We start from the raw sequence: 25,030 nt of genomic DNA on the forward strand, positions 1-25,030 counted from the left end.
GGAGACTTGGGTGTCATGAAGATCACTCTAAAACTGGATGCAAAGCCAGTTAAGCAAAGACCTTACCGCCTCAATCCGAAGTATAAAGAAAGGATCCGCTTGGAGTTGGATAAAATGCTTGCAGTAGGCATCATTGAACTAGCCAAGGAGTCTGATTGGGTAAGCCCAATGGTAGTTCAGGACAAGAAATAGAAGGATGAGATATGGATATGCGTACATCTCAGGAAGTTGAATGACACCTGTGTACATGATCCCTTCCCAACTCCATTCACCGATGAGGTACTGGATAATGTTGGCATCCAAGAAGCATATTCATTTACTGATGGGTTGTCGAGGTACCATTAGATCAAGATCACACTGAAGGATAGGAGTAAGATGACCTTTGCCACTAAATGGGGATGCTTCCAGTATACTATGATGCCTTTTGGGCTGAAGAACATGCTAACAATCTTCTCGTGCATAGTCATCACAGTGTTCAAAGATTTTATTCACAAATTTCTGAAGGTATACTTTGATGATTGGATAGTGTTTGGACTGGTAAAGCACCACGTAGCAAGTCTGCACTTGATGCTAGATACATGCTCGAGGTACCAAATCACACTCAATATGAAGAAATGTTTATTTTGTGTCCCTTTTGGGATCTTGCTAGGTCACGTGGTATGTAGACAAGGCTTGATGGTAGACCCTACGAATATCACGGTTATAATCAATTTAGAGACACCAAGAAGTGTGAAACAGCTACCCACAACATTAGGGCATATAGTGTACTATAGAAAGTTCATCGAAATCTATGCCCAGATCACCGCGCTGATTGAGAAACTGTTAAAAAAGGATACAATATTCTGTTGGAATGAGGAATGTCATAAAAGATTGGACGTGCTTAAAGAGAAAATGGTCACCGTGTCGATCCTAGTCTTCCCAGTTTGGAAGAAGGAATTTCATGTGCATGTGGATGCATCATGTATTGCGTTGAGAGAAGTACTAACATAGGCTGGTGAGGGAGACTTAAATCATCCCATAACGTTTGCAAGTAGGAAGCTATCTAAAGCTGAGAAGAATTATTCAATGACAGAGCGCGAAGGTATGGCCATGGTATATGCGCCCTAGAAGTTTAGGTACTACTTGCTAGGCAGACACTTTAAGATGTATACAAACCATTATGAATTGAGGTACTTGGTGAAAAAGCTTGTGTTGGGGAGGGGAATATGCAAATGGTTGTTTATGTTTCTATAATATGATTTTGAAGCTATTTTGAAACCAGGATGACTAAATGCTGGACTGGATCATCTATCGCGCATTGAAATAGGAGAGGAGCCTACTAATTTGGAGGAAGGACTACCTGACGGGCAACTCTTTGTAGTGCGCTTCGCAGAAAGTCACTTTGAAGATATTATACACTTCCTGACGATGGGAACAACTCCAGAATGATATACTAGCCATCAAAAGAAGGAATTGATGGTGTGCGAGATCGACTTTTCTGTCATTGTAGGGAACTTGCATAAAATGGGATCAGATGAAATCTGCAGCGTTATGTGCTAGAATTTGAACGAAATAGCATCCTCACTGAGGCTCATGGAGGAGCCACGGGAGGACATTATGCCAGCAAAGCAACAACACAGAAGATTCTACGCATTGGGTTGTGGTGGCCAACACTACATAAGGATTCAAAAGCATATTGTAGGGCATGCGATGCATGCCAAAGGACTGGCAGACCATCGCAGAGGGATGAGCTATCATTGAATCTGCAAATATCATTACAACCCTTCAAGAAGTGGGTGATTGACTTTGTGCGACCATTTAGCCTCCAAGAAAGAAAACAAGTGTGCGGTACATCATAACCGCAACTAAGTACTTAACTAGATGGGTGGAGGCATAGCCCGTGAAGGACTGTACAAGTGCGACAATAGCCAAATTCATCTTTTAATACATGCTAACAAGGTTTAGTTGTACAAAAATTTTAATGAATGATCGCGGTACGCATTTTATTAATGAGACAATCAGCGTGATGACGAAGGAATTTCAATTTTACCATCAGAAGAGCACACCATACCACCTGTAGGCTAATGGCATGGTAGAAGCATTTAATAAGATATTGGAGAACGCGGTGACAAAGGTTTGCAATACACAAAAAATTCACTAGGATTTGTGTGTACCTGTAGTGCTATAGGCTTATAGAAAAACTTATAAGAAGATGACAGGACAAACACCTTTGAAGCTGGTTTATGGCATTGAAGCTGTGATGCCAATGGAATACATTGTACCTAGTCTGCACATAGTGACATTCACAAGAATGGAGGATTGCAGAGCCATGGAATAAAGGCTCGCAAAACTGATAGAATTGGAAGAATATAGGTTTCTGGTTGGATTCCATCAACAAGTTCAAAAGGAACGTGAAAAGGCATGGCACGATCGGCACATCAAACTATGCACCTTCAAGGTAAATGATTTAGTGTTATTATATGACAGTAAGTTTGATAAATTTCCAAGAAAATTTTGGCTGCATTGGTTGGAGCCTATGTCATCAAGGAGATTACCGATGGTGGAGTAGTTCAGTTGGTAAATTTGAATGGAGAGCCAATCGCAGGGAGGGTGAATGGTAGCCAATTGAAGCCATACACCGAGGATCCGGCCAGATGACTACATAATGGAAGCACACTCTTAGCACTCCAGGTAGCTGAAAGGAGGCACGGGACTATAAACTACACTACCCAAGTTGTAGAGCTGCGTGTTTGGGATACTTCACGGAATGGAGGATTGTCACAGTGTTAGTAGAAGCGCGACGTGAGCTGTGCTATTGAAGGAGAGACCGTGCAGGGAAATGGAAAGTGACCATTATGGTCACTGTTCATGACTTGACAATGGGAAAATGCCTAAATGTAGCGTGGGGGCGGAAATTAAGTCGGAATTTAAGAGAAAGATCTTTGAAAATATGTCACCACTCTACCATTTATGGACCAATTTTGGGGGGAAAGGTCGGATTCAAATTTGAAATTGCCTATAAATTACAGATGGTCTACCAACGAAAAACACTTGGCATTTTGAGAATTGAGGTGTTGAGCTATCAAGCGCGCATGAACCTTGATTATTTCGAGGCTTTGGTATCAAGTTCAAAGTTTGAGAAGTTGCCGAAGGAAAATCAAGAGCTTTTACTTGGCATTATGTCGACACCTGTGGAGACTACAAGTGTTGGAGAAGTAATGACAACTGAGGGAGCTTCCTTGGAGGTAGTGAGTGCAGAGGTACCGGAAGAAGTACCCTAATCGCCAAGGTCTCCTAAGCCAAGGCCTACGCCGCCCAAAGAAGGTCCCAAGTCGAAGAAGGATAAGCAAAAAGAAACATAGTCAATGCATGAGTCGCCAAGGAAACACCAGAAGAGAGAAAATCCTATTGCATAGGAGAAGGCCAAGATAGTAGACTTGGAACCTGATGAGGATGTAGAGGACGTTGGTGTGGGCGTAGAAGATGTTGACATGGGGAAAAAGACGTTGACGTTGAGGGGGAAGACCCTATCTCCAAGCTACCACCATATGTCTCTCTGCGTCGAGGCAAGGTGAAGGTACCAAAGGACATCAATGAGAACAAAAGCACATTGTTCACCCCATTGCTACTAGAAAAATTACATTCGAAGGACTGTGATTGGCGCACATCCCCCTTTTGAAGCTTGAGGATTGGGATTTAGCAGATACAAAGCGCTTTCCCCACATAGTGATAGATTCATTCATGCACGCATCTTTTATAAATACTCTGGTGTGACCATGCTGGAGCCAAGAAAGTGGATAAAAGGGTTCGAGAAGGTAGGATTTTTGAACCTGCTATGGGTGTCGCATTAGAATCGCGCACCCATAATTTTGATAGTGATCAAGCAACTGTTATGCTTGGTGCGTGATGGGTGCTTATGGTTAGGAGATTCGATACCAATCACTGTGTTAGGTCCCTTACTACTAGTGTAACCCCTTATTATATTGTTTTTCCCATGTAGTCCCCATATTGTTATTATTGTGCCCCATAGAAGCTCACTATTTTTATTATTGTGCCCTTACATTATTATTTTTATGTCGACTCTGATTATATTATGACCCCTTAGACTACTATATATAGAAAGGAGGTCTTGCCATTTGTATCATCCAAGAATTGTTCATTTGAGTAATGTAAAGGAGGTTTCCCCCTTGAAGAGGCTTATTTCTAAGGTGTTTATCTATCTTTTCTATATTTTTGTGAGTTGGTTTCATAACATTTGGTATCAGAGCTTTGGATTATAGGGTTTCACTGCTCCAAATAGGTCATCGTGGAATTTTCGCTATAAATTTGTTTCTGCAATGTTTCAAAAGCTAAAGCAAAAACCCATTTGAGACAAAACCGCGTGAACCTCGCGTCTGAATTTAAGATCTTTTCTCACTATATTTATGGAGATATGATCTAAGGAAGTTAAGGTTTGTGTAAGCTCCAGAATTTCATCTAAAACAGATCATCGTGGAACTTTTGCTATAACTTTTTCACTACGAAGTTTCAGAAGCTACAAAAAAAACTCATCTGAGAATAAATCAGTCTGAACCTTGGGTCTGAATTTTTATATCTTGTCTCGTTATAGTTTCTGATATATGATCTGAGGAAGTTAGGGTTTTTGTAGACTCCTGAATTACATTCTAAACAGGTGACCTTGGGAAAATCATCATAACTTTCTCTCTGAGCATTAGATTGAAATTTCCTAAGAAGTTACATAAAGAGGATGGACTGTAGTTTTCTGTTTATATTTTTCAAATCTTAAGGTGAAAATAGTGACACGTGGCACTTCATACAAGTTCACTCTACTGAACTAGTATATAATGAGGTCATCGTGGGAGATTTGACATAACGCTTCCTTAGAGAATCCAATCATGATCATACTTGCGAGGTTAGAAAGAGAACATAGAGGGATACTGCAAGATGCAATTTCAAAACTTGGAGATTTGAAATTACAGAGTTACAATCGTTTCAAGATCAAGCTCATAAAATCAAGAAAAAGCGAGATGAGGAAGTTTGATGGCAAGGATTTGGTAAATTGGATACTATAGATGGAGAAATATTTTGATCTACATGGTGTACCACTATTACAAAAGGTATGTATTGCATCTAATTGTTTATAACCAAATCAATTTTTATGGTATAAAGGGATTTTTTCTCGTAAACCACTTGTTATGTGGTCAATTTTCACAAAGGAAATGATAGCACATTACAAGGATACAAAGAGAAACACCTTCTTTAGCCAATTGATAAATCTCAAACAAAAGTGTTCAATGGTAGACCTTATTGAGTACTTCCAAAACTTGAATATAAGGGAAAATGATATTCCATAGAGGCAGAGGATTGATGTCTCTATAGGGATTTTAAAGGATAACATTCAACATGACGTTCATCTTTGGGAACCTGATTCATTAGAGAAGGCATTCAAGTTGGCAAGAAAAGTGGAAAGAAAAATTTATGGAAAAAAGGAAGTCTACCCCACACAACTATAAAGATGGAAGTGTTGTTTCTCCTAGCCTTCCACAACCTACAAGGTTGACACCACAACAACTAGGAGAAAAAAGAGGGAAAGGGCTTTGTTACAATAGTGATAACAAATACATTAAAGGTCATAAGTGTGCTGAGAAGAAATTATTTTACATTGATTGTGGAGAGGAGGAAGAAAAGGATCAGGAAACATCAAAAGAAGAGGATATACACCAGGAACCAACCCTAGAGAAAGAATAAATGAATCCAACCATATCTTGTGAAGCATTGGCAAGAATTACCACTCCTCAAACAATCAAGATAGAAGGACATATCAAGAAGAAAAAGGTTCAAGTGAAAGATCACATCAAGAAAGAAGAAATGAATCCGACCATATCTTGTAATGCATTGTTCGGAATTACCACTCCTCAAACTATCAAGATAGAAGGACATATCAAGAAGAAAAAGGTTCAAGAAGCAAAATATCACTTAGAGCTTCAAGAAATAAATCCGACAATATCTTGTAATGCATTGGACCGAATTACCACTCCTCAAACTATCAATATAGAAGGACATATCAAGAAGAAAAAGGTAATAGTGTTGATTGGTTCGGGAAATACCCATAATTTTATTCATTGTAAGATAGCCAAGGAATTGAATTGCTTCCTATATCTAGCACCAGAGTGTCAAATGATGGTTGGAAGTGGAGGAACCATAGATTGCTCTGGAAAATGCCATAATATCAAGCTATCCATGGGAGAATATTTATTGAATAACCCAATGTTTTCCATTCCAATGGATGGTGTTGACATTGTACTAGGAGTCCAATGGCTCCAATCCTTGGGTACAATAGCTTTTAATTTTCAAGAACTTTTCATGAAATTTTCTTTGGAAGGAAAGGAATTTGAATTAAGGGGTATCACAGGGAAACCAGGAAAGATAATCATCTCTAACAGAATGAAAAATCTTCTAAAGAAAGAAAAAAGAGGTGTAATTGCACAATTATGTTCGCTAGAGGTTCCCACATTGAAATCTTCTATTTCTCTAGATCTCCAAAAATGCTTGGACAATCATTCCAAGGTATTTGAGACTCCCAAAGGCCTCACACCTATTCGTGATCATGATTATGCTATTCATTTGATTCCAGGAATTGTTCCTCCAAACATCAAACCTTACCTAATGAGAAGACACTAAAAGGTAAAAATGGATCATGATAGTCTTAAATACTTTTTAGAACAAATATTATCTTCAGAAGAACAAAAAAAATGGGTCACAAAGATGTTGGGTTATGACTTTGAAATCATCTACAAAAAAGGGGAGAAAAATGTTGTTGCAGATGCACACTTAAGAAAGGATGAGGATGTGGAAGAATTGTTTTGTGCCATTTCTATTATCGAACTAGATTGGATAAACAAATCAAAGGATGAATGGAACAATGACGAAGAAGTGTGGCCACTCATTCAAAAGTTTCAAAAGATCCGAGTTCAAACAATATTGCCAAAACTTGACGAGGAAGGAAAAATCATATTGGAACCTGGATCAGTCACAGAAACAAGAACCTAACATCTACGAAATCAATCAATTTCATAGTATCTCATCAAGTGGAAGAACTTACTCGCTGAAGATTCCACATGGGAGGACAAGAATTTTATACAGAAGCATCAAGAAGTACTCAAGCATTGAGCACAACACTTTTTGAAGGAGAGGGGCATGTTAGATCCCTATACTACTAGTGTAACCCCTTATTGTTATTAGTACAACCTCCTTATTATATTGTTTTGCCCATGTAGTCCCCATATTGTTATTATTGTGCCCTTAAATTATTATTGTTATGTCGGCTCTGATTATATTATGACCCCTTAGACTCCTATATATAGAAAGGAGGCCTTGTCATTTGTATCATCCAAGAATTTTTCATTTGTGTAATGTAAAGGAGGTTTCCCCCTCGAAGAGGCTTATTTCTAAGGTGTTTATCTATCTTTTCTATCTTTGTGTGAGCTGGTTTCATAACACATTGACATGCTGATCCACAAGATCACCTTGCTCCCACACTCAAGTTTGAATTCGACCATGGCATTTGGCAGAAATTTGGGTGAGCGCAACCTTGACGATCGAATGAAGGAAAAGTTAAAACTTGCCAAGAAGCCACGCGGCTACTCCATCTCTAGCATAACTGACCCTGCGGTTAAAGTAGCCACTCAAATTTTGGCAGGGAAAATTATGAGGAAGTGTCGCATAGATGAAGTGCTAGCGCCGGTGGTATCTTTAGTAGCCTAGTGCATGGAGGGCATACAATTTAACTGGGTGTGCTACCTCTGCAGCGAGTTCCTCGCAAATGCAGAGAAGCATAAGATGAAAGCAAGAATTTCCACTATGCATGGCTACTACTGTTGATTGTATTAGTTGCATGGGACTTGCCGAAGGACAGTCAATTTCCTCTGATTGCACCGAAGCTACCAGAAGCAGTGAAGTTCACTTTGCTCTAGGTCACGAAGGACCCCCAAAGGATCAAGAACAACAAAATATTATGGATTCTCATGGAATCAAGCATCCGTGCCATAATCAACTGCAAGACGCATCTTTCATCGACTGTCTTTGAGAAGTTTTCCGAGTATGTGGACTTCAAGGAAAACTTCCACTGTGTGTCCATTAGAGCGCGAAAGGACCCCACACAGAAATTGTATGATCTTCCATACCTGGCGACGGATGATGCAATTGTCACGGTTCTGGAGATTTTTCCCACGGAGTGGCACAAGGCCTCAGACTTATTGTATGGGACTAGCAAGTCTGCCACGAAGTAGAAGAAGGAAGAGGTCAAGTTAATGATGGAGTAGTTGGCTGAAAAATGAAGGAAAGAAACTGAGGATAAAGCCACAGTAGAGCGCGCGGCTAAAACACAGGCATAAGAGGAGGAGGAATAGGACGACCATGACTCTGATAGCAGTTAGAAGTCACCTTCTCCACAGATAGATGAGGATGAGCAGTGCTCAGAGCAGGGAGGAGCGACTCAAAGACTACTCCATTCCAGATTAAGTGCATAAGGGAGCAGGAGAAAGTAGGGCGACGGAAGAAGTCCAAGGCCAAAAAATCGTCCCTAGACCCAATCACCTTGATAGAGGGTGATTTGAATGATATCAGTGATACAGTGAGGGATGCGACCACGAAATTGCTGCAGTAGTTCGAGCAGCAATAGAAACTGGCCTTGGTCGCCATTCAAACAGATCTGCGCAAACTGCAGATCCACGCTACTTAGGTGCATACCACTGTAGGGCGAGGCAATGCAGTGTCAAACAATTTGGTGCTAGGAACCTGAGATGCAACAGAGATGGTCCATACATTATATCCTGGGGCTTTCATGTTGTCGAATGGAGCATTGACCGCAGAAGTAGAGGCTGACAAGGCCACTGTCAGCGCCATCAAGCAAGTCGGGTTAAACTTGGTTGTGCCTACAAGTGAAGCCCTTCACACCCTACTGGATGGTGTGATCACAGAAATACGAGCTCAGGAATAGCACTTGAACATTATCAGTGAACAAAAGGTGAAAAATGCATAGATTTTCGTTGGAAAATCACCCACGATTGATCTTCTTAAGAAGATCACAAAAAAGAATGAGCGCACAACAGTTGTGGTGGTTGAGGCATGGCAGATCGTCCAGAGCTGAACATCCCCAAAGATGTGCTAGTCGATGCAAGGATCTAGAAGCTCGCTACAGGTGTGTGTGAGGCACGAACAAAGCTAGCAAAGGTTCAGTTTGAACTAAACCTTAAGATCACGGAACTCGAGTTGAGGGCCTAGCCTTTGACTCCACTAGAATTCAAGCACGCAACAATTGTAAAAGATGTTGTTGCATATATTGACGCCGCTATGAAGGATTGCACTACGCTCTTCGAGTAGGCAATCGAAGTAGTGACCAATCTGCAGGAAGATCCCAACCTACAAAGACTGGAAACTGAGGCACGGGAGCTGTAGCAGAAGTACAATGAGGTCAAAATGGCAGTGTGCACTGTCTCCATCACATAGAGGTTGGAAAAGCTACAAGAAGCAAAGGCACTAAAGGAATAGGTGGATGCAGCTCAATGCAAGGATGTAGTACTAAAGGCTAGATTAGGGCCTTGGCTAGAGGAATCATATGTACTCACTACCTCCATCGAAGGGAATTTGGCCAGTTTGTAAGCGACACAGTAGAAAATATAGGTAGACAGTGCATAACCAACGATGGAGCATCTGGCCGAGCAGGTTAAGTAGGCAGCGACACAGTGTGCTGCCAAGGTTGCAGTCATACAGGTGGAGCTAGGAGGTCTTCACGACAAAATCTCTACATCGACAGAGTGACTCGGGGCAAGCCACCAGATTTGTGTTGGGGGCCTATTGGGAATAGGTCCCCTATGGCCAATTTTGGGGTTAAAATCCCAAGTTTTGGGGCTAAAGGCCCAAGTTTTGGGGATAAAGGCCCAAGTTTTGTATAAAGAATGTAAATTCTCCGCATTGTGGTTGCGGAGTGCGAAGATGTAAATAGTCAAAAAGGGTTTCCACCTTTAGTTTAGATAGCTTGTGTCGGCTTGATGAGATCCGCTGGGAATGTATAAAAAGGGACTCTCAGAAGAGTCTAAGGCAGTTTTTCGTAGAGTTCTAAGTAAGTTTTTGGGAAAGTGAGAGTTAAGAGCGAAGAGTCTTAGCGTAGGAAGAGGCTCCGTACTTGAGTGCATAGAGGCCTAGGATATAAGTCTGCAGCTAAGCATGCGGACACCTGCAACTGTGTGTGCAAGGAATTTAGAGTCTGTATTGGAAATCTGAACTATCAATAAAGAGAATTATTCTGGAGATACCTGTGTATGAATTATTTTACTTCTGTTATGAATGCCTGCGATTAAGTTATGTGGAATACTGAGTTTATGATTTAATGCTATATTGATGCGTGAATATATGTATTTTACTTTGTCATATGAACGCAAGTAAGAATATTTGTTTACGCAAAGATAATCATAATGCATGTTGAAGTTAACCAATACTTAAGCTAATCGGGGTAGACACAAAATTAAGGATAATTACAGAGGCGCATAAGTGTCTGAATCGAATATTGAGGGTCCGTGAAGGATTATCGGAAACTTTCGCGGAGGCTTCAAGGATGAATAAGAGAAGTACATTGATAAGCCATGAAGGGGTTATAGGTCTACACGAAGGAAGGGTTAGGGTTAAAAAACGACATCACAACTATCTCAGGGTATAGAAACTTGGTTCCTACATCCCCCCATACTACTTCAGGTGAGACTTTAGTCCATGCTCCACAGATTGGTGCCAGAAGGGCCAGTGGTGTAGGGATTTTCTTGGCTAATCAACGTTGAACCTAGGTCAGGGCCCATCAACACAACACCTGAGCTTTCATTTTTTGGCAAGTGGATCAATGCCCAGGTGAAGAAATGATAACCCATAAACTTTCCAACTATTGTTGTGCACTGCCCTAACAAATATGCATTGTCTACTGCAAAGATATGAATGAAAACCCCACCTTCGCTTCTCATAAAATTCTAAAAAAAAAAAAATTCTAAGGTCCTTGTCAAAAACCCAGAGAACCCAAAAATAGTTTGGTCTATTTTTGAGCATCTAAAATCAATCCCCAACAAGGCACCACATAGTCCTTAGCAATTCTCCAGTGTCTACTGCAAATATACAGCTGAAAACCCCACCTATGGTGCTCATAAAATTTTGAAAATATATATCTGGGGTCCCAGTCAAAAACCTAGAAAAACCCATAAATGGCTTGGCTTGGTTTTGACCTTCCAAATTGACCCCAAAAAGGCCCTTCACCCTCCAAATATGTTGAAGCACATTACCTGCCAATACACCAGCAAAATCATTCCCATACACTCCTAAAATGTAGCAATAAACTCCACTAATAATTCCCTTATTTCTTCCAGAAACAAATAGCCCCAATGGCTGAAACTCTATCTCCCACATATGCCCAGTTTCTCTCTTTTGCACTGGCCACATAGTCTACAAAATCATTCCTGAATATTGTTGACACTTCGAGCCTTCAAACTCACCCAATAGCCAACAAATCTATTGAGCCTTCTTCTCCTAACTTCTCCTAGAAATAGCCCTCCAGAAGAATGTTGCAATTGTCGCACTAGATCCACTACTACGTCCTCCAGAAATACACACTAATGGGGTGAACTGAATAAAAATGGTGGAAATCTCTCTACAAATCTCCTCCAGATGATAATGGATGAACCTCTCTAGGGTGGCACTAGAAGTCCCCCAAATAAAGGGTGAGCTCTCCCCTTTGAAAACTCTTGCTAAACAGAAAGTGACCTGGCTAAACAACTCCAACTACAGAATCAAATTCGATAATCCAAGAATGTCAAATGAAGTGTGTTGCCTTCCTTTTATAACTTTCATGGAGCCTTTCTTCCCACCTCATGAATTTTGAATCATTGGCTTAGGGAGTTCGTATTTCTTATGTGAGTGGTCCCCACCTATCATTAACAAAACAAAACAATATAAAATTAACTTGCCTCTAACTCCTAAGTCTTCTATCAAAAATCAAATGGGCCCCGCCTTCACCAAAACTGGCCTCCAAAATGTAGAAATAAATCCTATTCCAAAATAATTTTGGAAGGTACATTACAGTACTCCCCACCAAAAATTGATTGTCCTCAAGAAATGCCTGAACAAGTTCCCTCTCTCATTGTTGATCACCACTGTAACCACCAATACTACTAGGGTCCCAAATGTACCATTGAGCTATCCCCAATCTCATCATTGTCCCGACATGAAGGAATCCCTTGATACAAGGATCCCAAGCCATCCTATTCAATGTGAAGCATACATTTCTCCACTCGTTATCCAAACAGATACAGGTACTAGAATCCCTTTGCATACTAGCAATAAGTAGAGCATCATGATAATGTAGGACTCTTCCCAACTCCCCATGAAATTTCCCTACTAAGTAGTCCATCTCATGCACTACAAGAATAATCTTTTGAAGATGCAATCCAATCCTAGTGGAATTGAACCCTCATATATCCATGCCTCCCCTGATCTCCTCCTGTCGGTCACCCTGCCACACAGCTAAAGTTCCCCACACAATCAACAAATCACTAAAACCAAATGGAAGATCTAAATGACCCTCCCCTGTAGAAACCAACTCACCTCTACAAGTAGTTGAATTGCTCAACCCTGTTATGCCAGAATCCCCTTCCCGTCATAGAAGGAACCTATCATGTTGACATCGTGACACTCTGGTCATGCCTGACTACCTAGCATGGGCATACCAGATCCTCCTCTCCCATAACTCTCGGCCATAATCTCTGCGATGATCGAGGCTAGGCTAATCTTGCCAAAACGACTCGACAGTGTCAGTGCCTATCACTCCATGGCTAGCCCCAACCCTGAACAATAATCTACCTCATCCTATGGTGAGGGCTTTGGTGATCCCCCATGTGTCTGCTTGTGAATGGATCAGTCTATTTGTTATCCCGACGATGTTCACTGAGGAGTGGAGTATCCCACCAATCCATTGGATCCTTGGATCCCATAACCATACTGGAGTTCCAAAACCCCTAATCCTCTCTGCCTATTGCTGTGATATGCTGCTAGCTGTTGGGACCCCTCTATGCCTCGTCTCTGCCTCCTATACATATCCAATAGGTAGGCACCGAGCATCAAGAACCTATGTCGCAAATATCCAGTTGCTTTGTGCCTGCCAAATCACACAATGAGATTTGCTATCCCAACACGTGATGATGTGCCTGAGTACTATCGGAAGCCTAGGCATTATCTTTCCAACAAGGACTACCATACTCCACACCTCATTTTCACCTAACGACTCAAGTTGTCTAGTTGAAAAACCACCATGTAACTCTCTCTTGTTCACCTCCCCAAGTGTGAGCCTATGGGTGGAACATATGCTACCTCGACAATCAACCATTCCATCCCTAAGTCTGTAACAATAAAATCATGCACCTACCAAGTATATAAACTGGAGAGTCTCCACTTGGCCCATGACACGCGGTGTCTCATCCAACTACCTAGGGTGAGCCTCCCATGCCCTACATCCTGAATGGAGAGTGTCAAAGGGAAACAACTACAACCTCTGCGACTGCGAGAAACACTGGAGGAACATGGGTGAGTATGTCCCAAAGAGTATGATCAAGAGTAATCCTACGGATGACCCTCTCTCCACCTCGGATCTACTAATAACCCCCTTGAGGCCTTGGCTCTACTAGACATGGTGTCCCCATATGCTCAAAAATGTCCTCATTGATCCTAGGTGAGTTGCGTTAAATGGTACACCTACTATCCCTGTCCATAAGTCTCCTTAGAGACAATGATCCAACATCCCATTGTGCTACATCATGTGTCACTGTATACCACCAAGTACCACCTCATTCATCGACATGTCATTGTACGCGACAACCTATCCCTATACACGATTGGATAACCCCTACTACGACTATACCATCATGTGTCCTGCTTGTATCACTGCACCTGTCAATCCTCGAATGTCCTCAATGCAATGTGAGTCACTCCTCCTACCTCACGGTGTAAACCGACATGTTGTGGTATTACCACCATGCATTTCCATGCTCCTCTTCAAGCCACTACTCCTTTCTGCATAGCCATACACACCATTGGGCATTATGGCCTAGAATTAGGTCTGTATGCATCAAGCCACATCCCTCTATATAACACTGGATGCTATGAACTCACTTTGTGCAATCTTATGTACCACTTCCTACTGTCATACCACCCTATAACATAATGTATCCAACATGTGCCAAAGTGTCTACCACTCTGATAATGGCCCCACCATGACAAGTGTCATGTCCCCTCGTCCATCCTGGTAGACCTGAGCACGCTAACTCCACTCCTACTAGAGGGGATACCTCTACTGTGGTGATCCTATGTGACCCTTGAGTCCTAAACCTCAATGGGAGAACATCGTCTCCATGCAATATCTGGTTCGGTGGCCCACCCATGTCACCTCCTCCAACCATCTCCTACTAGAGAATTCTAATCATCTTGCAACCTCATGCACAACCAACATGCCAGTAAAATCCATGGAGCCTACTCACAAACTATTTGTCTGATAATTCTGACTATAATTCCCCTATTGAATGTATGTGCTCAATCATTGGGTCGACTACCTCATCAATTCCATAGACATCCCACATGTATGATATCATATAGGGAGCTCCACCTGGATCTGAGTCCCAACTTGGACCTTTAGTGCCCTCCATGTCTAAGAGCTCCCACTGAGCCTTACTCTAGACTATGACCATCTCCATGAGTCTAGTCCACTCCACTGGGTACCAACTCAGAATCTCTCGCCATCCAACCCCAAGAGAGGGATCAAATGCATGAACTCCATCACATCGAACAACCCCGACATGTAGATGTTTCACCTTATGCAACTTCGATCATCTCATCCTGCTATCTAGGTCAACACATGAGATCTGACTAGGTAGCTCTATCTCCTTCTCTCCAAAGGGAAAAGAGGACCCAATAGTGTTACTAACCTGGTCATCCCCTTTGGTATGTATAGCATTAGGGGAATTTTGAGGTCTAAAATGGGCCTCCTAAGAAAAATGTACAACCAAAATAAACTTCATAAGAACCAATAGTATTCAAGATAATGATGTCAACCATGGGGGATGATTCACCATTTTTGGAGTAAAAAAGTAAAAAGATTAAAATATAATAAAATAATAAAACTACTTTTTCAACTCATATTTTCAACTTATCTCACCAAGGTTTTACTCAAATTTTGAGCAAAATTACTTGTTGGATACAAAATTTAATTCCTCATCCAAGGAGTACCCATGTTGCATACTTTCGATGGATCTGCTACAAGAAAAATGAGAAATACATGAAAAAAATGTGATTGCAATCACCTTTTTCATGTATTTTTCATTTTTCATGTATTAGGGTCCATAAAAATTATGAAACATGGGTACTCCTTGGATGAGGAATCAAATTCTGCATCCAACGAGTGTTTCCACTCGAAATTTGAGTAAACCCATAGGGAGATAAGTTGAAAATATGAGTTGAAAAAATAGCTTTTTCTTTTTTCCCTCTAAAATTTGATGATGTAATCAAATCTTATTTTACTATTTCCACTATTATTTTATAATTTCCTTAGGAGGCCCATTTTAGACCTCAAAAATCCCCTAATGACTACTCTTCCTCCCTCAACCCAATGCATAAGGGTGGGATAACAATGCTGTAGATCCCATCAGTGTGCCTCTTAAGCGAACTGTGTTGAAATCCCAATGTGTGGTCTCTATGTTTCCCCTCATCTTTGGCTAGCCCAAAGGATGATTTCACATTCTCATCCATGATGGACTCTACATGAGCCTGCAACTGCTCCCCCATAGACAACCCAACGTGTAATACATGATCACCAGTCAGTTGTAGGTGACTGTCATATGAAAACTTTGTCATAGATTTGGATGCCTTTGTATGTATTGGCTCCTCATCAATAGGGGGGATGTTTCCCGTCATCTCATCAACCTTGTGGTGTGCTACTATCATTTAAGAACTTGGTCACAACCCAGGATACCTCATTAATGGATACCTCAACAACGGATGAAATCTCATCAACGAGTGTATGCTCAATTGTCTCCTTGCCAACCATGGCCCCTTGAACTACTCTCCCATCTTCGTCCTTAATCCTCTCCAACATCCCAACGTAATTCCACTAAATCCCCATTAGTTTATGCATACCTCTTAGTTCACGGAACTCCAAAAAGGAGAGGGGCACTTTAATGTCATGACTCAACAATTGGTATACCCTCCAATTTGCTTCCAGTGACTCCACATCAATTTCAATCATGTATGGCCATCTTTATACATTACCCATAATTTTGGGCATAGTGGATTTGTTGTATAATTGAGAATAGTCTTGATTCCAAATTGCGAAATGAATCAACATTCCTCCACATCAATTATCATTTGTTGCATCCTAATCACCTCATTCAAGGTGACTACCATGTTGTTTGATTCTAATCTTTCTTTGGATCCCATGATTTCTTAGCCTTTTATTCTGGTCATGTCATAGAACGAAGGGTTTGCCACAGGCTGAGCCAAGATTATGGCTCTGATACCACTGTAATGTTCCAAAATAGGAAAAATAGTGATATGCAAGCAAATATCAAATTTACACCACAATTTTTTTTAAACGATTTAGTAAACATTGAGAACAATCATAAATATGGAAGTAGTTGAGCCATATTATTATAATTGGTGGAAGAGTACAAATATATGGAAGGAATACACCTGGGATTTCCTTTTTTGGTAAGCGGAGCAATGCGCAGGTGAAGCAATGATAACCCAAAAACTTCCAACTACATTGCCCTACCAAATATGCATTGTCTGCTGCAAAGATATGGCTGAAAACCCCACCTTTGATGCTCAGAAAATTCTGCAAATTTATTTCAAAGGTCCTTGTCAAAAATGAAGAAAAATCTAGAAATGGTTTGGCCTGGTTTTTACCTTCCAAAATCGACCCCCAAATAGGCATTGCGTAGTCCCTAGAAATTTGGCATTGTCTACTGCAAAGATACGACTGAAAACCACACCTCCGGTGCTTAGAAAATTCTATAGATTCATATCGAGGTCCTTATCAAAAACCCAAAAAAAAACACAATTTTTTTGGCCTGGTTTTTCCATTCACAAATTGACACCCAAAAGGCCCTATGCCCTCCAAATCTACTAAAGCACACTGCTTGCCAAAACATAGAAAAATCCTCCTCATACACTCCTGAAATGTAGCAATCAACTCCACCAATACTTCCCTTATGTCCCCAACAAGAAATAGCCCCAATGGATGAAACTTTATCTCTGATGTATGCCCAGTTTCTCTCTTCTGCGCTAGCCAGAGAGTCTGCAAAATCATTCCTAAATATTGCTTCCACTTCCAGCCCTCAAACTCACCCAATAGCCAACAAATCTATTGAACCTTCTTCTCCTAATTTCTCCCAGCAATATCCATCTGGAATAATGCTACAATGGCCACACTAGATCCACTACTACGTCCTCCAGAAATACGCACTACTAGGGCAAGCTAAATACAAATGCTAGAAATCGCTCTACAAATCTCCTTTGGATGATAATGGATGAAACTCTCTAGGGTGGAACTCGAAGTCCCCTGAAGAAAGGGTGAGTTCTCCTCTTGTAAAACTCTTTCTAAACAACAAGTGACCCTGCTAAACAGCTCGAGCAACAGAATCAATTTCAATAAGCCAAGAATGTCAAATGAAGTGTGTTTCTTTCCTTTTATAACTTTCATGGAGTTTTTCTTCCCACCTTTTCTTCCCTCTCATGCATTTCAAATCATTGTCTTAGGAAGTGTGTATTTCTTATGTGGGTGGTCCCCACATATCATTAAAAAAACAAAATAATATAAAATTAGCTTTCCTCTAAAATGGGCCCCAAAATGTAGAAATAAATCTTTTCCAAAATAATTGAGGAAGGGACATTACAATTAATCACCTACATAGGGAAAAGTCTAACTAAAATAAAACCAGTGTATGTAAATAAACAATCCTATTAGCTACTAACTACAAATAAAATAACTATTATAATATATAACAAAATATCAGGAATCCAAAGAAGTCACTAGAGCTAGATCCTACGTGTTGGACAATGGAAGAGCATGAGGCTTTACATTGCATTGAATATGGCTCTCTAGACAAGAATGATGGTAATTCTAGGCACAAATGATATCTTTCAAACAATATATAATATTATTCCTCTCCTTGTGTTTCTCCTTCAGGACATTCCCTAGAAGGGTTTCCATCCGCCAATGAATAGTGATGGAGTTTAGGTATTGTTCCTATCTTCCCCTAGTGTGGACATGGTCAAGAACGCATTGGGATACATGCTCTAGTATTTTAGAATTAGAAAAAAGTTATATGATCATTGACTAAGAGGGACTTGAGATGGAGAATATCAACCCAAATATCGAGAGGGGTAGTAGAATTATAGATGGTTGTAGCCTCCTGAGCCTGAGTATGGGACTATGGTCTACTTTGGGAGCCTCAAACACCTCCCCTATTGCAACTTCACATGCATTGTCAAGGCATGATACTCATGATAAAACATCAAAAACAAATATCAACACTTGTTACATGGTATTTTGTCACACATCCTGCACTTCCCTATGACATACCTTGAAGTTCCCAAAACATGACCATTATACAATATACTCATCCATGTATACAACTCAAATCCCTCCTAAGACTTTGTTTGGAAAATGTCTTGATATTTCCCTAAAGAAATAGCTCTTAAAACCCTAAAATGAGAGTCATCGCTCTTATGAGGCTAAAAACAATGATCGTCGCCTGTTGCACTATGTTTGGCCAGTGATGGAATCACTTTGTTCCCTTGCATACCCATGATGATCCCAAAAAGGTAATTTTCCCAAAGAGGATGAGAAGCTTCATGATCTAGAAGCTTCAAGAGCAACAAGATGGAGGTTGTTTCACATAGATGAGGTTGAATCCTCTCATATTGGACTCTTTGTCTTATCCCTATGGGCTACCTCCTTGAGATGAGGGCCTAATCCTATCTTTGGAGAAGTCCTAACTCCCTCTCCCAGCCTATAAATTTCTCCTCTCCCATTCTCAAATGGTTGGTCTATGTCTATTTTCACTGTTATGCTCAGCTTGTGCCTAGAGGCTATTCATTAGACTTGGAGAAGGAGTTCTTAGAGAGTTCCTGGCTTGGACTTGGATTACCACTCAAGGAGAGCCTTTCAACATCAAGGCTTTGGTTGTAAGCTTCCTTTTATTTCCTAGTAATATATAACTTTCACTTCATCTTCCCAAAATATATATGTTCATGTATTATTTAACTTGACATTCCTTGATCCATTAAGTAGGTTGTTATTGGATTTTCTATTGGTTTTGGCATGCTTTGTTGTCTCTTGATCACTTGTGCAGGTACATAAATGTTGAAAGAAGCAAGAACAAGTCCTTGACACAAGCAGTTCGAGGCCCTCAACAAAGGAAATCTGAATAACATCAAAACGAGGTAGGTCATCTCTTTCGTTCTACTTTTCAATTATAACCTAGGAAGATGTCTAGTTGATTGTCACTTCAGTTGCTAGAACCACTCATTGGACTAGAGGGATCATCTCTACCCACAGAGAGGATTAACCTTGTCAATAAAATGGTGACTCCGTTGGGAAGACTATGATCCTTTCCTTCCCTTTCTTCACCTTGTCTTTTGACGAGTTTGAACAACCATTCATTTTTAGACTTCATTTCTTGTCTGTAGCCAGTATCACTTTTTGGTAGATGCTTGAAGGTTATTGATTTGAGTCGTTCTTGAAGATTTTGTGTCTTTTCTTTGCTTTTATCACCCATCAAATTTTTACCCCTGACAATTGCGATGATATCGCAGGTTTGTTGAATACAGTGGCAATGATTGCTGCTTTTATCTTAACAGGGGCAATGATTTCAGAAACTAAAGGAATTTAGGGTTTGTCTTCATGTTTTCAGTTCTTTTTTCCTTCTCCCAATGATTTACCAGTGTGATCTTAGTTGACTCTCTTATTGTCTGATTGCAATCACCTTTTAACTTGGTTTGAATATACTTGAATTTTGATTAGCCTTTTAGGGTTTCTAGGTCTTCTAGGTCATCCTTCATCCACTCGTTGGTCTTCTCAACTGAGATCAATTACCTACATTAAAGAGTCTTTTGTGCATTTAGACATCTTTTGCAGATCACTTTTGGTTCTCATGTCTTAAATTGTCTTCATTAGTGTCGAATTGAGTAGATATTGTGAAAGTCACTTAAGTTCTGTTTGACAAACAATAGATTACAAATTTATTGTCTCATTTGAATCGAAAGGAAGAGTTTTCTTTGAGTTTTGTGTTTCAAAAAGTGAAAGTGAAAGTGTTTACCTTTTCATAGTTTTTGAAGCATTTTAGATTGCATTCAAATCATTAATGTGAAAAATATTTTCAAGGTTTTGAACTTGGGATTATTCCAAGTATCCAACCTTTGTCTTCTCATCTGCCTCCATCAGATTCCTAGTCACCTCAAGAATATGATCGAGATACCTCTAATAATCCTGTTCAGACCCTTGAGAGTCCGCAAACTCCTGAGAGTCTGCAAAGGCTTATTTTCTATTCATCAAATCCATTATCCAATTCTACTATGATATCTCCTCAGTGTCCTTATAGTCCTTACGATCGGCCTGGTATTCCTTTGGAGTTATCTCCTCATACATCTCAGGTTCCTCGTCACTAGTTGTTTCCACCTATGGAGTTAGAAGGTGAAATCTCAACATCTTCTCTGGGTCATTTAGAAGTTTCCGCTACCCATACTCCTCATGTCGATGATGAGAAAGGATATGAATTTCCTCTAGAAGGCTTTCCTTATACAGGAAGAGTCCCATCTCTCACCTTTCCTGAAACTAGTGGACCCATGTTGCCACATGGTTATACCACTTTAGCTTAGTTATTTTCAGGTACTCCTAGTGCTTCTTCATTGTATCAAAACCCCATTTGGTCTTCCAATGCTAGGCCGACATCCATTCTGTTCATTTTGAAAGAAACCTCTCCAACTTCTATACAAACTATTGTCACCTCAATTCTTGTTCAACCAACGATTCTGTCACAGGATGTCTCATCATTTCAACTGACCCTTCTAGTACAGACGACTATTTCAGGACAGGTTTCAACGAGTTCTTCTACTGATCATGTGCTCAATATTTAGCTTAAAATTCAAATTTCTCAGCTAAAAAACTATATGGCTACATCCGTCTCATCAAGATGATCGCAATGCAATTCGTTTCATAAAAAACGGAGTCCGGATGAAGGAGAAAAGCCCTGTTGTTCGTTTTCCTAAACAACTAAAAAAATTTGCAAAATGGGACAGAATGATGACATGGCAGTCTAGTTAGAAAGAGGAATCTTCTTCAGTTTTCACCCAATGGGTTTGTGACAAGTGTCACCTCTGTATTTGCCTGTGTGGTTGTGTGAAAGGGAAATTGCTTAGTTGGCTCCAAGGTGGAATTCAAATTTGTTTTTATTTAAATATTATTATTATTATTATTATATATATATATATATATATATATATATATATATACATATATATATATATAGATATATATATAGATATATATATATATATATACATATATATATATACATATATATGATATATATATGTATATATATATATAGATATATATATAGATATATATATATATACATATATATACATATATATATATATATATGATATATATATGTATATATATATAGATATGTATATATATATATATATATATATATATATATATATATATATATACATATATATATATATATATACATATATATATATATATATATATATATATATATATATATATATATATATATATATATATATATATATATATATTAAACATTATTTATTACACCCGAATATTTCAAAAGTCACAGATATTCAAAGTTCGAATTTCATATGGTATAAATATATATTGGTAAAAATATATGGGTTGGGTAGAGGCAAGTTTGAACCTGTAACCTCCCCCACCTGAATTCCATTACTTACCGTTGAACCATGTGCATAGATTTGAAAAGGGAGACCACAAATTTGTACTTGAAGCTCCATTAATTGTCGACAGTGGGGGTTGGTGGGAGCTAACCCTACAGGCTGGCCCCCACCCCATGCAACCATGCGCCCGAACCAGGAGCTAGGGGCCAGCACTAAGTGAATTTAGAGCTTCGTCAATCACATTTTAAATTAATTAATGTGTTGATTAAGTTCACTACATTTATGGCGGAGCCACCAAATACAGAACCGCCACCAAACTTGGCAGACTTAACTAGAGTCTCTCCAGATTTAGCGGGGTTTCCAAGGAAAGATTGAATGAAGCATAACTTGCTCAATTTTCGACCAAATTGAGATTAGAAAGAATTGGTTTTGTATAATTTGGACCTTATGAACACATTGGTGCAGGTATCAGGGAACATAGAGCTTTGTAAACAACATTTTTTCCACATTGAGCTAATACAGAGGCCTAAGCCATGGAAGCTGGACCAAGGAGATGTAGCCTAGGAGGGGTGAACTCCTTCATAAAAACACTGTGTTAATGCATCTCTTTGATGGTTTGCTGTAATGTACATGTTTTCTATTCATTATTCATTTTTGAAGCTATTTTTCTCATGAATGTCTTGTTTAACTTAAGGAAATTTACCTGTTTGTAAGCACCAACAACTGAGGAAACCTCAACACAAAAAGAAAGAAGAAAGAACATGATTATAAATTTGTATTTTTTATTAGCACAACAAAACTAATCATACAAAAATAGATCATCTACCCCTCCATCAACTGTACATAATGTGCCATCGCCTAGTGGGAAAGATCCAAATACTTCTCTTGTGTCAGGCGAAACCAATGTGAGTGGATTACAAACTCACATGATTAGAGTTAATCAACCTTCTTGTGGTATTATTCCTAACCCTATTGGTTCATCCGGGTTAGGTAACATCCAATAGCAGCAACCTTATATAGCTCAGATTCCACTATAACATGCTTATGTCCCATACGATTCGCAAGCCTTGGTTAATTCGTCTTACATTCCTCAAGAAGGAGCTTATGTCCAGCCTGTTCAATCCTCTATTCCTAGTGGATATTGTCAGATTCAATTCTAAAACTATCAATACCCTTAGGGTATATCCCAAGGAACTGTCCATCTACCCTTGCAGCAGCAAGGGCAACCTTTGCAGCAGCAAGGGCAACCTTTGCAGCAGCAAGGGAAACCTTTGCAGCAACAAGGGAAACCTTCACAGCAGCAAGGGAAATATTTACAATTGGAAGGGTAAGCATTATAGCAGCAAGGGAAACTCTTACAGCAGTAGGGGTAGCCTTTTCCGTAGTTGCAGCAGCCTTTCAAGCTAAAAACTCAATTTGTTCAGCAGTCTACTCAACCTTTGTCCTCGCAAGGCCAACCTTTGCAACAACAAGGTCAACCTTTACAGCAACAAAGTCAAACTTTGCAGCAATAAGGTCAACCTTGGTAGCAGCAAGTTTTATATGTGTATCAACAAGGTCAACCTTTGCAAGCCCAAGGTCAACCCATACAACAACAGGGTCAATCTCCTTTTTTCCAGGGTCAATAGGTTCAGAAACCTTACAACCCATATGATGCATACAATGCTTATCAGCGGCCTATGGCAGGGCAATATCAACCCTACCCTAGACCAAATCCACCTTATGGTCAGGGTAACCCTCAGTGGGGACAAAATCAAGTCCAGTACGGACAAAATCCTCCATTTTGGGGCCAAAATACTTACCAGTAAGGATGGAATCCATAGTTTGGATCTCCTCAAAGGCCCTATATGTCGTTTAACATGCAATTGCCTTTCATGGCTACGTTGGAACTACCTGATGTCTCAAGGTTCATGAATGATCACATTCTTCATTTGCCTTATTGGCCTCTAGTTCAGACTAAAATTCCAAGAAATTGTCCCAAATTCGAAGGAAAGGCTAAGGAGGACCCACAAGCCCATGTGATGGCATATCACCTATGGTGCTCCTCCAATTTGTATGTTGACATTTTGATCTGTCTTTTCCTCTTTCAGAGAACCCTCACAGGTGTTACTGCAAAATGGTATATCGAGTTGCCTTGAGGTACCTATGCTAACTTCAACTCTCTGGCTATGGCCTTCCTCAGCCACTTCCAATTTCCGGTTTAATATGAAACTGTCATTCATTTGCTTACATCCCTTAAGCAAGACACCATGATCCACATTTCCGATCATATCCATGAATGGAAACATCGGCGTCACCTCATCAAATTTTAGATTGATGATGAGTTTTTGATAGAATGGTTCACAAAATCATTCATTAGTAATATTGCTAAGGATATAAATATGGGTGGATGTGTTACTAAACATAAAGCTATCGTCCGTGCCCAGTATCTAGACTTAGTCTATTCGCAATATGTCACGTTGTATGAGATGTTTCCTGATGCTCTGAGACCGTCTTCGGATCTAACATCATAAAAGTATCCTAATGTACCACCTGTGGATGGTGTGATTGGTTATGTGTCTCAGAATTCCATGAAATCTTCTTAGAAGTAGAAATCTGTCTCGAACACTGGCTCTAATAATCCTTCGAAGAATTCATCTAGTCCTAGTAAAACCTCTGAGGTACATGCTGTTCAGTCTACCGCAGCAGATAAGGCCTCTAAAGGTAAGAAAAATGGCAAAGGTAAAGCCAAAGCCGACACCCCAAAACAAGACCCTCCTAAATCATTTGTTGATGATGCTTCTAAAATAGAGCCGAAATATCCTTGCCTCATATGTGAGGAAGATCATTACAACAAGGTTTGCCCCCGATGCTCCGAAGTTAATCGCTTGTTGAAAGGGACTCTAACTGTCTTAAAAGAAAATTTTCCATCTTAGAAGATAGAGTTGGTAGACCAACCGAAATCCTCTGCTTCCTCAGGTTCCTAGGCTTTCATGATGCAAGGTTCATCACCTATCTTGATAGCTACTCACACAAAAGACTATCAAACCATACATAAGCAGATGGT

Source organism: Pinus tabuliformis, chromosome 6 (genome assembly GCF_031772625.1).
Source record: "Pinus tabuliformis cultivar Carrire ecotype Pingquan chromosome 6, CPIR1, whole genome shotgun sequence".
Classification (NCBI taxonomy): domain Eukaryota; kingdom Viridiplantae; phylum Streptophyta; class Pinopsida; order Pinales; family Pinaceae; genus Pinus; species Pinus tabuliformis.